The sequence below is a fragment of the Ostrinia nubilalis genome, chromosome 20 (genome assembly GCF_963855985.1).
Source record: "Ostrinia nubilalis chromosome 20, ilOstNubi1.1, whole genome shotgun sequence".
Taxonomy (NCBI): Eukaryota; Metazoa; Arthropoda; class Insecta; order Lepidoptera; family Crambidae; genus Ostrinia; species Ostrinia nubilalis.
Window position 1 is genome coordinate 11908929 of NC_087107.1, and position 13436 is coordinate 11922364.

The 13436-nt window shown below is 36.8% G+C and overlaps 1 long non-coding RNA gene across 1 annotated transcript; it reads right to left on the bottom strand.

Moving 5' to 3' along the window:
• Positions 1 to 9550: 9550 nt before the first annotated feature.
• LOC135081791 (uncharacterized) lies at positions 9551 to 13127 on the bottom strand. The gene is made up of 3 exons (XR_010259269.1): positions 12984 to 13127; positions 12372 to 12484; positions 9551 to 11569 (listed from the first exon to the last, which is right to left on the bottom strand). It is a non-coding gene; the product is annotated as an uncharacterized LOC135081791 (long non-coding RNA).
• Between the last annotated feature and the right edge of the window lie 309 nt (positions 13128 to 13436).

Here is a 13436-nt window from a genome sequence, read left to right on the forward strand (position 1 = left end):
GTACCTAACTTGTCATAAATATTTACTTACTTTGAATAAAACGCGTATAAAAGTAAGAAAATAAGGTAAAAAAAAGCTTATTACTCGTAATTAGAAGAACAAGGGCTATTTACAAAAAAACCTGATGTCGGCTCCAATAAAAATTATCATTTAAACACAGACTGTTTATGAAGGATTTAGCGATTCGGGGGCAACTTAAGTTTGATTGCAAAGTTATTTTTTTAATAATATTAGTTACAGCGGCCGCCTGCGACTGCGTACGCGTGGATCCCGTTTTACCAGCCTAGGGGTTGAATTTTACAAAATCCCGTCTTAGTGAGCATCTATGTTCTAAAAGGAACCCCCATGCAAAATTTGAGACTCCTAGCACTTGTAGTTTCTGAGATTTCGTGATGAGTGAGTCAGTCAATCAGTGACTTTCGCTTTTATAGATATAGATTTGTTTTTGCACAAATTACTAATAGTCCCGTCTCCCGTTAGCCCCTCGTACTAAGCTAATATGCTTTTGTCACGAGTGGTCTCACCACAATAATCGAGCGTCAGCGGGATTCGAACCCGCGTTCTTCGGATGACGAGTCAGCCAGTCCGACCCCTTCACCATTCGGCTATCGTGGCTTATCTTCAAATCTTTAATTGAGTTTTTTTGCAGCATAATATTTACACAAAGGTCAGTTTCTAATGGCATAAACTAAAAAAAAAACTGCGTTAAAAAACCCAACTTCAAAAACTAAGCCGCCTCCAAAAAAGTCAACTAAAAATGAAATAGGACGTTAATTTGATTTATTAGGACAAATAATATAGTCGGCGCCAGTCTGCCAAAGCCAAGCTCAAGAAACGCATTAAATATGTATATTTTATGGGACCACACAACAAAAAAATGAATTTCGTAAATTAGATAAGAAATATCGGCGTAATCGGTACGCATAAATAAAAAAAACCAACCGAATTGAGTACCTCCTCCTTTCCTTGAAGTCGGTTAAAAACACAGACCTTTATAAGAGTACTTCAAGTCAAATCCTATAGGAATCGCCCCATAGATTCCCAGCCTCAGTTCCAAACTATGGCTTCCCACCCCAGCCATATAAGACAATTCGCCAGTCCATCCCTCCAAATGGTCGCCATTATTAGTGTAACATAAATCGATGGGTTCCTCTGATAGCCATTTATCCGGGAAAGTGGTGGAGCTTAGTTCTTTTATAGCATATCCGCAGGCTTAGAGGCTGTATAGGGGTGGTCAGTAGGCTCTCTTTTCCAGCTAAGTTTTACATGACGACGAGACGAGGACGGGACGAGAACGGGACGAGGACGGGACGAGAACGGGACGAGGACTTGACGAGGACGGGACGAGGACGGGACGAGGACGAGACGAGGACGGGACAGTCTCCGTTCATAAAGTGAACGGCGAAGGCGCGGCGTCCCGTTCCATACGTTTTTTTTTTTTTTTTTTTTTTTGGACAACTTTTTTTCTTGTGTTTCTCGCCACGTATATATTATTGCTGTTGTTAAGTGCAACGATATCAAGAAATCGTCCCGTTCCGTCGGGCGCGAGAAAAAAGCACGTCACGTGTGCTAAGACATTTACTAAACCTTTCAAGTAATATTCGTCAGATTTTTGTAATCGGTTCGTTATGTGTTTTGTAGTAATGTTTGCTTTCTCCCAGGACAAGTGTAGGTCAACTAACACTGGTTGGATTTTTATTGGCGGTCAAACTGTAGATCCTGGCTACACAGGAGTTGCAGCGGTGGGAACGAGAGGTGGGAAAAGTCCCGTAGTAATGTAATATGTAACTTGACTACTTAAACTGTCACGAATGTAATTTTGTTTATTAGATAAAGTAACGCAGGATTCCATCGTCCAAAGTCGTATTCTTACTTTCTTTGGCCATATTACATGTGGAGACGTTGCTTCTGTCAGTGCGGGAGGAATGGCGACGGATTGTAAGGCTTGCCACCGGACCTGGTGTGACGACCCCGACCACTCTGGCACTAGAGTGTAGCGACGAAAAAGAAGAACGCAAGTACTTACCTAGTCAAAGTGATTTAATTTCGCAATTGCTTCACAAAGCGAAGTAATTTTGATTTTTTTGTCTAATTTCCTGGTCTGTTCGAATAGGAAAAAGTTGTACAAGTAATCCCCTTAATGAAAAATAAATAAAACAAGTAGGTAGATTATTGTAACGCCAGTTGCGGTTGTAGATTTGAATCTCCTGGGAGCAAAATGTTGCTGTTTAGATAATTGTAGTTTGTAAAGTTTTCGCATAATATGATTCTCTTTATTTAGTTGTGTACTTTTTCTTTATTTTTAGGGGCCCTTCTGCATTCACGTCTAGTATACCCAAGGTTCCTAGGGGTGTATGTGCTGTATGAAGTAGGCGTGACTTCCAACCTCAGTATAAGTCATCTGGGAAATAATGAACCGCTGGAAGCGCTGGCTACCTGTAGCCTGATCGTAAATACGTGGTAACGATTGGTTTTCGAGGTTTTCATAACAGTAAGTAGGTATAGGAAAAGTAATTGGACTTTTTATCATAGAAATAAGATACGCCCATTATGTAGTAAGTAGCTGTTTACAGTTGACGTAATATTCGTACTTAGGGGAAAGTAGTACGAGTTGATCCCCTGGGGTAAGATGATCTTTCGCGATTGTGCTGAAACCACTAACGTCATTTAGTTTCTTTCACTGGTAAAACATAGCTCTGGACACATCCCCGCCTCAGTCAAATCGTAATGGTGGCGTGAGCGATACATCGAATTTGACGAGAAAAAAGAAAAATTGTGTACTTCTGATCTAAAATAGGCATGACTTTGAGCTTATGTTACTTTTATTCAAACAATGTTAAATGTAATTACTGTTGTCGTTAGGCTTTCTATTATGGTTAATTTTAATATTTTGGTCATAAAAACGTAGCCGCGTACTTGTAGATTATTTTAGCAAATATTTAACAAAAAGTGGGACTTGGGTCAAGATGATCCCTTCCTATATGTACGAGATGATCCCTGGGAATTAAAACAAAAAAGTTAATGGAGTAGGTATAGGGAAGTGAAATAAAAGAAAGAGAACTTCATATAAGTCACCTGAGTCTGAAGGAGATGATACTGAGTGGCTGTACTGAACAGAAAAGTTTTCAAGCGATACCAAGGGTGAAGGATGGATAAAATGTTATGCATGTGGAGAATGGGGCCATAAAGCATGTGCTGGGGTAGAGGGTGATGAAGCAGGTGAATTTATTTGTGATATATTCAACACAGCTCCAGCCAAAAAGCGTTTCAATTATTTAAACGCTTTTTAGCAGGTACTAAGAAAGAATCAGTTATTTTCGTTATTTAATTCGTAAATGTTTTTCTTTTCTAACTTTTTTACGATTTGTTCGCATAATTAGGTACTCCGAAAGGAATATAACCAGAAAAGAATAGATCATAGACCAGAATCATAGGGATCATCTTACCCCTACCTGGGGGATCATCTTACCCACAGGGGTGTACAAGATGATCACTTTGTAAGGTTTTGCAAAAAATAAAATATTTTAATGAAACCTCAATTAATTTCTGGTTTTGAGTATAAGGAAAGTTGGATAGATAAATATACTAGTAGTAATCGTCTTTATTTTTGGTTTGCCTTGAAAAATATGTATTTTACAGCGATTCCCGCTTAAGGGGATCATCTCGTACTACTTTCCCCTATATTGAAAAAATAATATCGTCCAATTTTCAAATGCTTTGATTATGAACCAACCTTATTGATGGATGAATTTGTGCGGATTCTATTTGGTAATTAGTACGTTGATCAAAATTTTAAAATGTTATTCGTGTACGTTCATAAATAAAATATTGATAAAATAATAATGACAGTAGTGGTTAATAAAATATGAGATGAGAGTATTAAAAAGTTTGAAAATTAATGTAAATTCGTATTAAAAAAAGATATAAGTATTTACCAATATCCGTCTGGTTAATGAAACTCTAAAAAGGGTGGGGTATTTTCTTGTATTTTCTGCACTTTATAAAATTAAAAAATATGTTTTAGTTTTTCAAAACTTAACTAAATTCTGACCGATAGTAGCACAGATGGAGAAGAAGAAATACCTACTATAAAAATTCCGAGTATGACAGTCCATATTATTCTGTGGTATAACGTTCTGGAAGTCAGATACAATAACTTCTTATATTAATACTAAACGCGCATTTAATCCACAATTTATCAGAATAAATAGAAGCATGGGGGTGCTATTAGCGAACCGTTATCTTAGCAGGGGTCATTTATCTCAATCGCCCTTACCACTCTTATACGCGGCTTATATTGCGGCTTACGGCGCTGATAGAAAGCCGAGGCTTCTCAGGCTTACGCTGTAAAATGGCTCTTAAGGGTTTTATTATAGCTACTATACAGGGTGGAAACGATAAGCGATCTCACTCGATTATTTATCATCATCATCATCTTAGCCATAGGACGTCCACTGCTGAACATAGGCCTCCCCTAATGCTTTCCATGTTGCCCGGTTGGTAGAGGCCTGCGACCTTTATGATGTCGTCGGTCCACCTTGTGGACGTCTCACGCTGCGTTTTCCTCCACTCCAGAACCTTGCTGTGCCCATCGGCCGTCAGTTCTGCGTACTATGTGCCCTGCCCACCAATTCAGATTGCTAATCCGTCGAGCTATGTCAGAGACTTTAGTTCGTTTACGTATAGAACACAATACGATCTTGTTACGTTATTATTGCATAATGATTTGAGTTGCTATCAGATCTAGACGAAGTGCCTACCATTCATGACAGATTTACGCCCGTATTCACAAACATTACTATCAGGTCTCACAGTGCGCGTGGACGCACAGCATGACACATCATCACAGAGCTCTATTCAACACTGTGCGTTCGATTTTCTGCTTCACTTAAGCAAGCATCGTTTGTGAATCATCATCATCATCATCATCTCAGTCATAGGACGTCCACTGCTGAACATAGGCCTCCCCCAATGCTTTCCATGCTGCCCGGTTGGTAGCGGCCTGCGTCCAGCGCCTTCCTGCTGGGCAGAGCACATAGTACGCAGAACTGACGGCCGATGGGGCAGCAAGGTTCTAGAGTGGAGGCCGCGTACCGGAAAACGCAGCGTGGGACGTCCACCCACAAGGTGGACCGACGACATCGTTTGTGAATACGGGCGTTAATTCCGTTTCTTTCCCTTCTTTTCTGTCACAGATGTTAAGTTTGTCCACAGACTCTACTATTAGTGGTGAGTAGTGGTGACTGAGTTTGTTTCGGCGTTTCTTCTCAGCACTTGCCATATGTTTGTCTCGAAGCGCTGGTAGGACCCAAAAGATAAGGAGACATGTAAAGTGCCCCATAAGGGCTACCTTTTCTTTTAATTGTTTGCTATATTTGACGATCATAAGTGCCACTTGTGGTCTAAACTTAATAAATATTTTTGATTTTGATTTCCGATCGTTTTGTTTACGCCTACTAAATACATTTAATCATAATCATAATATCTTTATTGCTTCATGTGGTACAAACAAGGTATTAAAAATAAAACAGTCCCAGAACATGAGCCCTGTGAGGGCATTGCAACATTTCTCTCTTATAAAAGACAAAAGCGATAAATAATAAGTCGTTCTATAATAAGCTGTACATTAACATGCGCGTCCAATAACGTTAAACAAGATATATTTGATCCAGGCATGGAGCGTATCAATTATTGCCGCGGCATAAATCGCGGGATTACGATGCTAGAGACGGGACATTCAATTTAAAATCGATTAACAATCGAGTTAAAAATTATTCGTCTGGCTTTGCGTGCACAGATTGCGCGCTTGACATAAAAAATATCATAGATGCACCGAAAGCGTTTAAATTTTCAGAATATTATGAGAAATAAAAAAGAAGATTCTGTTTGTGAAATATACATTGTTAAATATAGGTATAATGACTCTGAAAAGTTAAAGAAAAGGCCATGCTACATATTTTGTGACTAACGCTCGTATTCACAAACGATGCTTGCTTATGTATAGCTGCAAATCGAACGCACAGCGTTGAATAGAGCTCTGCGATTGGTTCGTGTGTCACCCTATGCGTCCACGCATACTGTGAGACCTCATAGTAATGTTTCTGAATACGGGCGTAAGACCACTAAGACCCAGTTTTTTTTATTCGTACTTATTTATCCAATACCTAGTCAAATTTGACAGATGTCATAAAATATGGCAAGGGGTTAAGTATCAGAATAAAATGTTTTTCGAACAATGGTTAGCTTGACTTTCATTTAGTACATTTTTTAACTATTAGTTTACATTTTGTTAATATTTAACTATTAGTAGCAAAGGTCAATTATTACGAATTTAATTACGAATAAAAAAACTGGGCCTAAGATGTAGACTGTAGAATTAAGCTTGGCTCTACATGAGACCTGAATTTTCACTTTACGACCCATACGGTTCGTCTTGGCAATACTTTACATAAAATTGGTTTTTATATTCTTAAAACTGAAACATAATTAAATCCAATTCACAAGAAAACCAAAAAAAATTGCTGACCATAGTTATTCGTAAGTAAAGTGCAAATAATTATGTTTGATTTGATTTGATTTGATTTCGATTAATATCGATATTTCCCCAATCTATTCTCGCTCCCATCCCTAAAGTATACTCCAGTGCCGATGAATATTTTAGATTCATTACACAAATTAAACGGGACAGTTTGGCAGTGTAGAACTTTTATAACCTTCCGTTTTGGGCCGACCCGTTTGTGCCTTTAACGTGTTTTATTTTAATGTCGATTCTGGGAACGTTTACAATGAAAATTCTCTCATTTATTAATGAGATTAAAGTATCACTAACTGGAATCCCAGGGATGGAAAAAGAAAACGGGACTATTCCCACCTCTCGTTCCCACCACTGCAACTCCTGAGTAGCCAGGATCTACAGCTTGACCGCCACAAAAACCGGAAATTTTTCCTTGTCGCGACAGGATGGAAAAAGAAGTAGAGGACGCCAAGAAACATGATGGGAAGACGACCTAAAACTCTTGAAATGGACGCCATTGGAGAAGGGTAGCGCGCGACAGGACCCAATGGAAATCGTTAGAGGAGGCCTATGCCAAGAGGCAACTGAGCTTCGGGATATATTGTAACATACAGAACATACTATCCAGCACTTGTAGTAGTAAGTACAATACTTAAATGACGATTAGGGATTAACAATGGATTAGCAAGCTGAAGTGGCAGTGCAGTTATACTATCTATCGAAGAACCGATAACCGCGTATCTATAAACGACTAAACGTAGTAAGTAGGTAAATGAGCTAAGTGAAGTGTCAAGTGTTTGTATAAAACCACTCATTTTTGTGCTGTTTAAAACCTTCTCAAATTATTTTTCTCAACAAATTAAAATATGTATAAATTATATAAAATATGTAGTTCACTTTGTTACAAAAGAGTAAAACCTACTCTTGTAACAAAGTGAACTATCTCAAAAATGCTTTTTAAAACGGGCATTCGCGCCTACCGAGCTTTTTCGTTCACTGTCCAGTATCGGACCTTTGTTGCCGTGAGTCCCTCGCCAATTTGGCGATGCACTGGAAAAAACTGCCCTTAACCAGTTCAGAGCAGTTCCGAACTTCAGGTGTACACACACTTGATTGCGCCAAACGAACATGTTTTAAAAGAACCAAAGGAACATTTTATTCCAATGGGATAACCTAATGATATGACGAATAACCTAAACCTAAACACTACGCAGTCTGTTGGTAACACAATGCGACACGTATCTTAAGAAAACACGTAGTGGGAAAATTGAAACTTAACAGCGTCTGTTGTATTTTAGATAGGCCCTAGACAGGTAGGTAGGCAGTTCAATAATATTTCCCTAAGTACATAATAAATCAACAGATAACTCCTGTACAATAGTAAAGTGTAGGAAATGTAGGTACTTACTGCTTAGGTACTGATGAGCTGCCTCAAGATTCTGCCATCGTTTGGTCACGCTCCCTCGTATTAGCACTTCCAGCCACTCACTCACTGCACTAATTGAGGTATCACAAACATTATGCATAAACTACGAAACGAAAAAGGTCTGTGTAAACTGTAAAGCAGCGTTTTCACAACAAAATGTCTCGTTGTAAGCTCGGCACTTGCGGTGTGGATGTGCAATCACCTTTAGACGATTTAATTTATAGAAAAAGAAATCCGAACCAACACGAAACCATTTTTATCTTAAAAAACAGATTTTTACAGTAAAAGCACGTAAAAGTCTGTGTATCTAACTACCTACGCGAATATTCTATTATCTACCTACATAAAAAGAAAAACTGACAGTTACTGTTTTTTTATTAAGTGACAACCAAATTTCCTCCTTGGGAGTTTTATTTCTGCCAATTACTAAAATAAATAATTTTAAATTTTTTGGTAATCTTTCTATTATAACAGTATTGTATTATCTGTGATTGTAATATAATTTTATTTTTGGATACGAACAGCTGTTATGCGTCTACTTTTAGACAAAATTGTAAATTCTGAAGTAGGTATGTACCTTCAAGTTAGTTATATTTTTAGGTTTCAATTGTCAATAAATAACAGTCTAACATTAATTCATCGAAACTAACTCCCATCCCCATCCCCAAATACGCGAACCAACATGCGCCTGATATTTCCACCTGAGCAATTTTACAGCGAAGCTCTTTTTGCGTGTAACAACGCAAGACTCGATGAGAAACGAGCTTCAATTAATTATAATTATTATTAAACAAATCCATTAACGATATGAGACGTTTTTCGGTGAAAAACCATGAGATGATAGAAAAGAGAGTTAAAATGTTTCTTTGTACGTAACAAAGTAATTATCAATCAGTAATGGAGAAATAATGCATTTTGTGAAATGTCTACTTTGGTCGAAGGAAAATACGCAATTAAATTAATTTAAAAGTAGGATTACGAGCAGGCAACTATAGCTTTTGCCCGCGGCTTCAACTGCGTGAATTTAAGACGTGTAAAACAACCAGGATACCTAAGTATTATGAATTATCCTATTTTCATCTGGATCTCAAACTATTTTTATTTACAACATTTCATTTGAATCGGTGTAACGCTTTTTCACTGAAAAGGTAAAAAAAACACAGACATACAAAATATAGTGTAGATGGATGTGGTTTCGTTGTCAATGTCACTTAGATTGAAAGGTCTTATGAGGCAAAACAAAAACACATAGGCCCAGAACAGACGGTGAAACGCAACTGCAACGAAACTGCAACTTTCTGATGATTCTGATGAATGAAACTGAAACTGAAAGTTTCAAACTGGTCGCGTCATGTGTGGTCTCTCAACGGACGCTATGGCAGAAACTTAGATGCAACTCAAAAGTAACTAGCAGTTGCAGTTTCGTTGCAGTTGCGTTTCACCGTCTGTTCTGGGCCTTAAGTACCTATTTCACCTATTTTATGCCAAGTGGTTTTGAAAAATAAATAAGTTACCATGTACAAGTTTCAACTTTTATTTAGTCACATAATTTACATTAAAATAACATACATATATGTCTATAATATATAAACAATATAATAAGGTTTACATCATTAAGGCTGACTCCATATAATTTTATAATTTAACATTTTTGATATTTTTTCAAGAGTTTGAAATGAAATATTTACAAAACATTCAATAAATTTTACAAAATTTAATACATGCTTAGCGACTATCTTATTTACAAAATTTAATTAGGGCCAATTTTTAATAGCCAGATTAATATGAAAATTGACACGCTGACATACAAAATTTGTCAACATAATATCAATATTATTCTAGAAATAAAGTAATTTGTCTGATCGATAGCACAGTTAGGTACTTTAAACTTTTGATTTAATAAAGTAAAACATAAAATTATTAAGTGACAATTTGCAAGAATATGTTAGCTTGATGTGCTGGCGCCGAAAGAACAAAATTTACTACTAAATAAAAAGATAAACTTTCACATTTTATTATAACAATAGCATTTTTTTTTATATTAATATACTTAATCTCGAATTCATTGCTCTCGAGTATGTTTTAAATTAGTAAGAAACTCATTTGACAATTTCAATTGAATATGTTAACAAAATCCTATGCCATAAAAAGCATTTGATAATGATAAATTATTACATTAATCTTATCATAAATCAGTCACAAGAAGTAAACAATCGTTCATATCAGTTTAAATAACTATATTCATACTAAAATCTTATGGCTAGTGGATTTTGAAATCTCTGTGAGAGTCGTCATCATCATCAGCTCATTTTGTCTCCACTGTAACAACCCTTTCAAAATCAGAGACAAATGTAAGATTTATGCCCGTTTTCACCATCAATCCCTAATTTTTAAGTGACCCCTTTGAAAACAAAATTCCTGTTATGTGTTACCATAAGGGTCACTTAAAAATTAGGGATTGATGGTGAAAATGGGCATCAGTCTCAGATCATCTATGATCTGAGGATTTTAGTCAACACTCCCCACACAGGCCAGACGAGTTGGGGAGGCCTGATGTTCGCATAATCAAAATCAAATTCTTGCATACTAAGTGACAATTTGTGTTGGTTTAAATAGCTACAGGAGCTTAAAACTTAGTTACTTAAGAGTGAAATTTATTTGTATTGGGAACCACTCTTACGAGTGTGAATTAACTCACTTTTCTGACTGTAAATAGTTATTTTTTCTAAAAATCTACAAGCCTTAAGATTTCAGTAAGCTCTTAATATTGACAACCAAATAAGCCTTATTGATATAAACTTATTATAACCAAACAATTTGATATGGAAGAGTCCTATGGTATCTTATAGTCAAGTTTTGTTGGCATTTGGAATTTACAAATAGCACAGTAGAGACGACTGCAGTAAAAACTCTATCTACTGGATGCAGGATAGCATAAGAAAAGTGTAGAAATGTATTAACTTTGTTGCATGATATAGGTTATCTTAGAGATTCTTAAGAAATATTAAGATTAAAAATCTTAAAATTTCTTAATACATTTTAAACATTGTTAGGTTTACTTTTTAGGAAGATGTTCGTTGGACATGAAGGCCTATAGCAGCTGTGTTTCTTATTCTTTCTTTTGACTAAATTAAATAATTTTGATTAACTTTCTTAGCAATCTTTGCACCCAGTTGAAAGAAAACCTACTGCATGAGAGGTTGATTTATATTCATGCCATATTTACGTACGTTTTGAAGCACTTTTGGGCACGCAAGGATTGGCCGAAGTATGAAATGACGAAACATTATTTATGTTGGTCGAAAAGTTTATAAAATCATATTTTGTACAAAATTGATACAGAGAAATCAAACAAGAATATCAATTTAATATGTGTCTTTGTGCCAAAAAGACGCTTTTGCAAAAATTATCTTCAAAGAAATTCAATAAATAACCCTTCAAGACGCATTTAACTGATACAATGCAGGAATGCAGGTGAAAAGTATGGCGCGCCTTACGTTCCAACTGCGCCTCAACTTTGTCGCGTAATAAATATGGCATCTGAAACAATCAACCTGTACCTCTACCGTATAGTTTAGTTATATTTACAGTGGTCGTTGTGTCTCGTCCTTCTGTTATCTCTGAGGCATCTGCAATAGAACATCGTTAATTTTAATGATGGGCCCTTATAAGGGGTTGGGGTATTATTGGTTGATAAATTACTACGTGTGGGGTGGTAATATCAATTAGTTGGCTTTGCTTGCAGATGTTTGAAGTAGGAAAGTGATTGTAATTAATTTGTAGTGTGTGCCTATAAATATAGGCGGATGTATATTTTTATATTCATCAAAATTATTATGTTGGTAATCAAACTAGAAAATGTACAGTTAATATACACAATTTTTTGAAATTGTTAATTAATATCTTTTTAATGTTATGCGGATTTTCCACCGCGAGCGAAGCGAGTCTATTAATGACTCCGTATACCTTGCAATACAAAAATTCATACATCTGTTTCCACCAACAAAGAATCGGGCGAAAAAGACAAAGAAAGAAAAAGAGTAAACATGAGATCGCTCATCAAATCAATACTACCGAACTCTTTCTCAGTAGAAAAGCAATCCTATTTTATGTACACGAAGACTACTCTGCTAGAAATCCCTAGTTCATTCCTCTTTGGCGGTGGAAAACGGGCTTTAGGTAAAAAGGCCTAGGTGTGACGAATTCAGTAACTATATCATCCATATATACCTTGTGTATCGAGTTGTCCTATAAAGCAGACACATAAGCATTCAAAACTCATTACTCGACCACTGTTCCACTGTGAAGTCATTAGGCAAGTGGTCAACATAGCCTAACCTAGTTGAAGTAAGGTTAGCCTTGATTTATTGTTGGCAATCACAAAGTTCGATCTGACAGTAACCTGAGTTAGACTCAACTTGATCAACTTACCATTTCGTCGTCAGTCGGAGGAGAGCTATAGGAGGCGCCCTCCTTGTTCGCCTCTCTTATGGTGTAGCTTTTGTTGTCGGTTGACTCTAACACCACTCGAGGAGGCTCGTTATCTGTTATTGAGAAATGTTATAAATTAAAGCCTTCTACTTCTATTATTCAAATGATCGTGTGACGAGGCCGAAGATTTTCGGTTACAAGGAAAAATGCTTAGTACTAAATATTTTTGTAAGTATCATAACAGTGAGTGCTTTTTAAGCACATTTCATGTCAGATGCACCTCATCCGAGCTTACTAACAAGTAAGTTCAACGCTTCGTCCATTCATTCTCTACGCTCTTGTACCTGGCAAAAAAATTGTGTGCTCAGTGTAAATGTCCAAGGATATTCTAGCCCCAAACGGAGTTAAAGATCTCTGACTGAAAATTTCAGCCAAAGAAAGAAAAAAGAGTTCATTCTATTGCTGGAATTTGACTTGCTTACCTGGTACCTATTTATATTCAAGCGATGTGGAAATCATTGGGGGAGGCCTATGTCGTTTGTCTATTGTTGTCCTGTGGCTGAAATGATAATGAATAGGTTTAGGTACCTATTCTAAATCAGAATTACTCACCAGACTTAGGGTTGAGGATATCAGGTTTGGTTTCCAGCTTGTCCGCGGGCGCGGGGTATGCTATGAGGTACCTCCGGCCCTGCGCGTCCACTTGCACCACGCTCTGCGACGGCCTCTTGCTTGTTGTTGTCGTGTCGTTGCGCCTGCGCAAATGAAGATTATCTTGAAATACCTATTAAGGCTGAGTTGCATCAAATTACTTTAACCATAACTTTAACAAAAACCGGTGCTTTTGTACAGTTTTAGACAGTTTTTTGACGTTTGTTAAAATCAAAGTAAGATGGCGCAACTCAGACTTAGTTTGTCAAATCTCTAAACACCGTCTTAGTAATAGAAAAAAAAAGATTTGTTGTTTTTTTAAGTAGAAAAAACTAAAACAACAGCTGACGATAAGACATAACCAATATCCATCGATGTCAACAACATTTGACGATTTGCCAATACTAGTCTCAG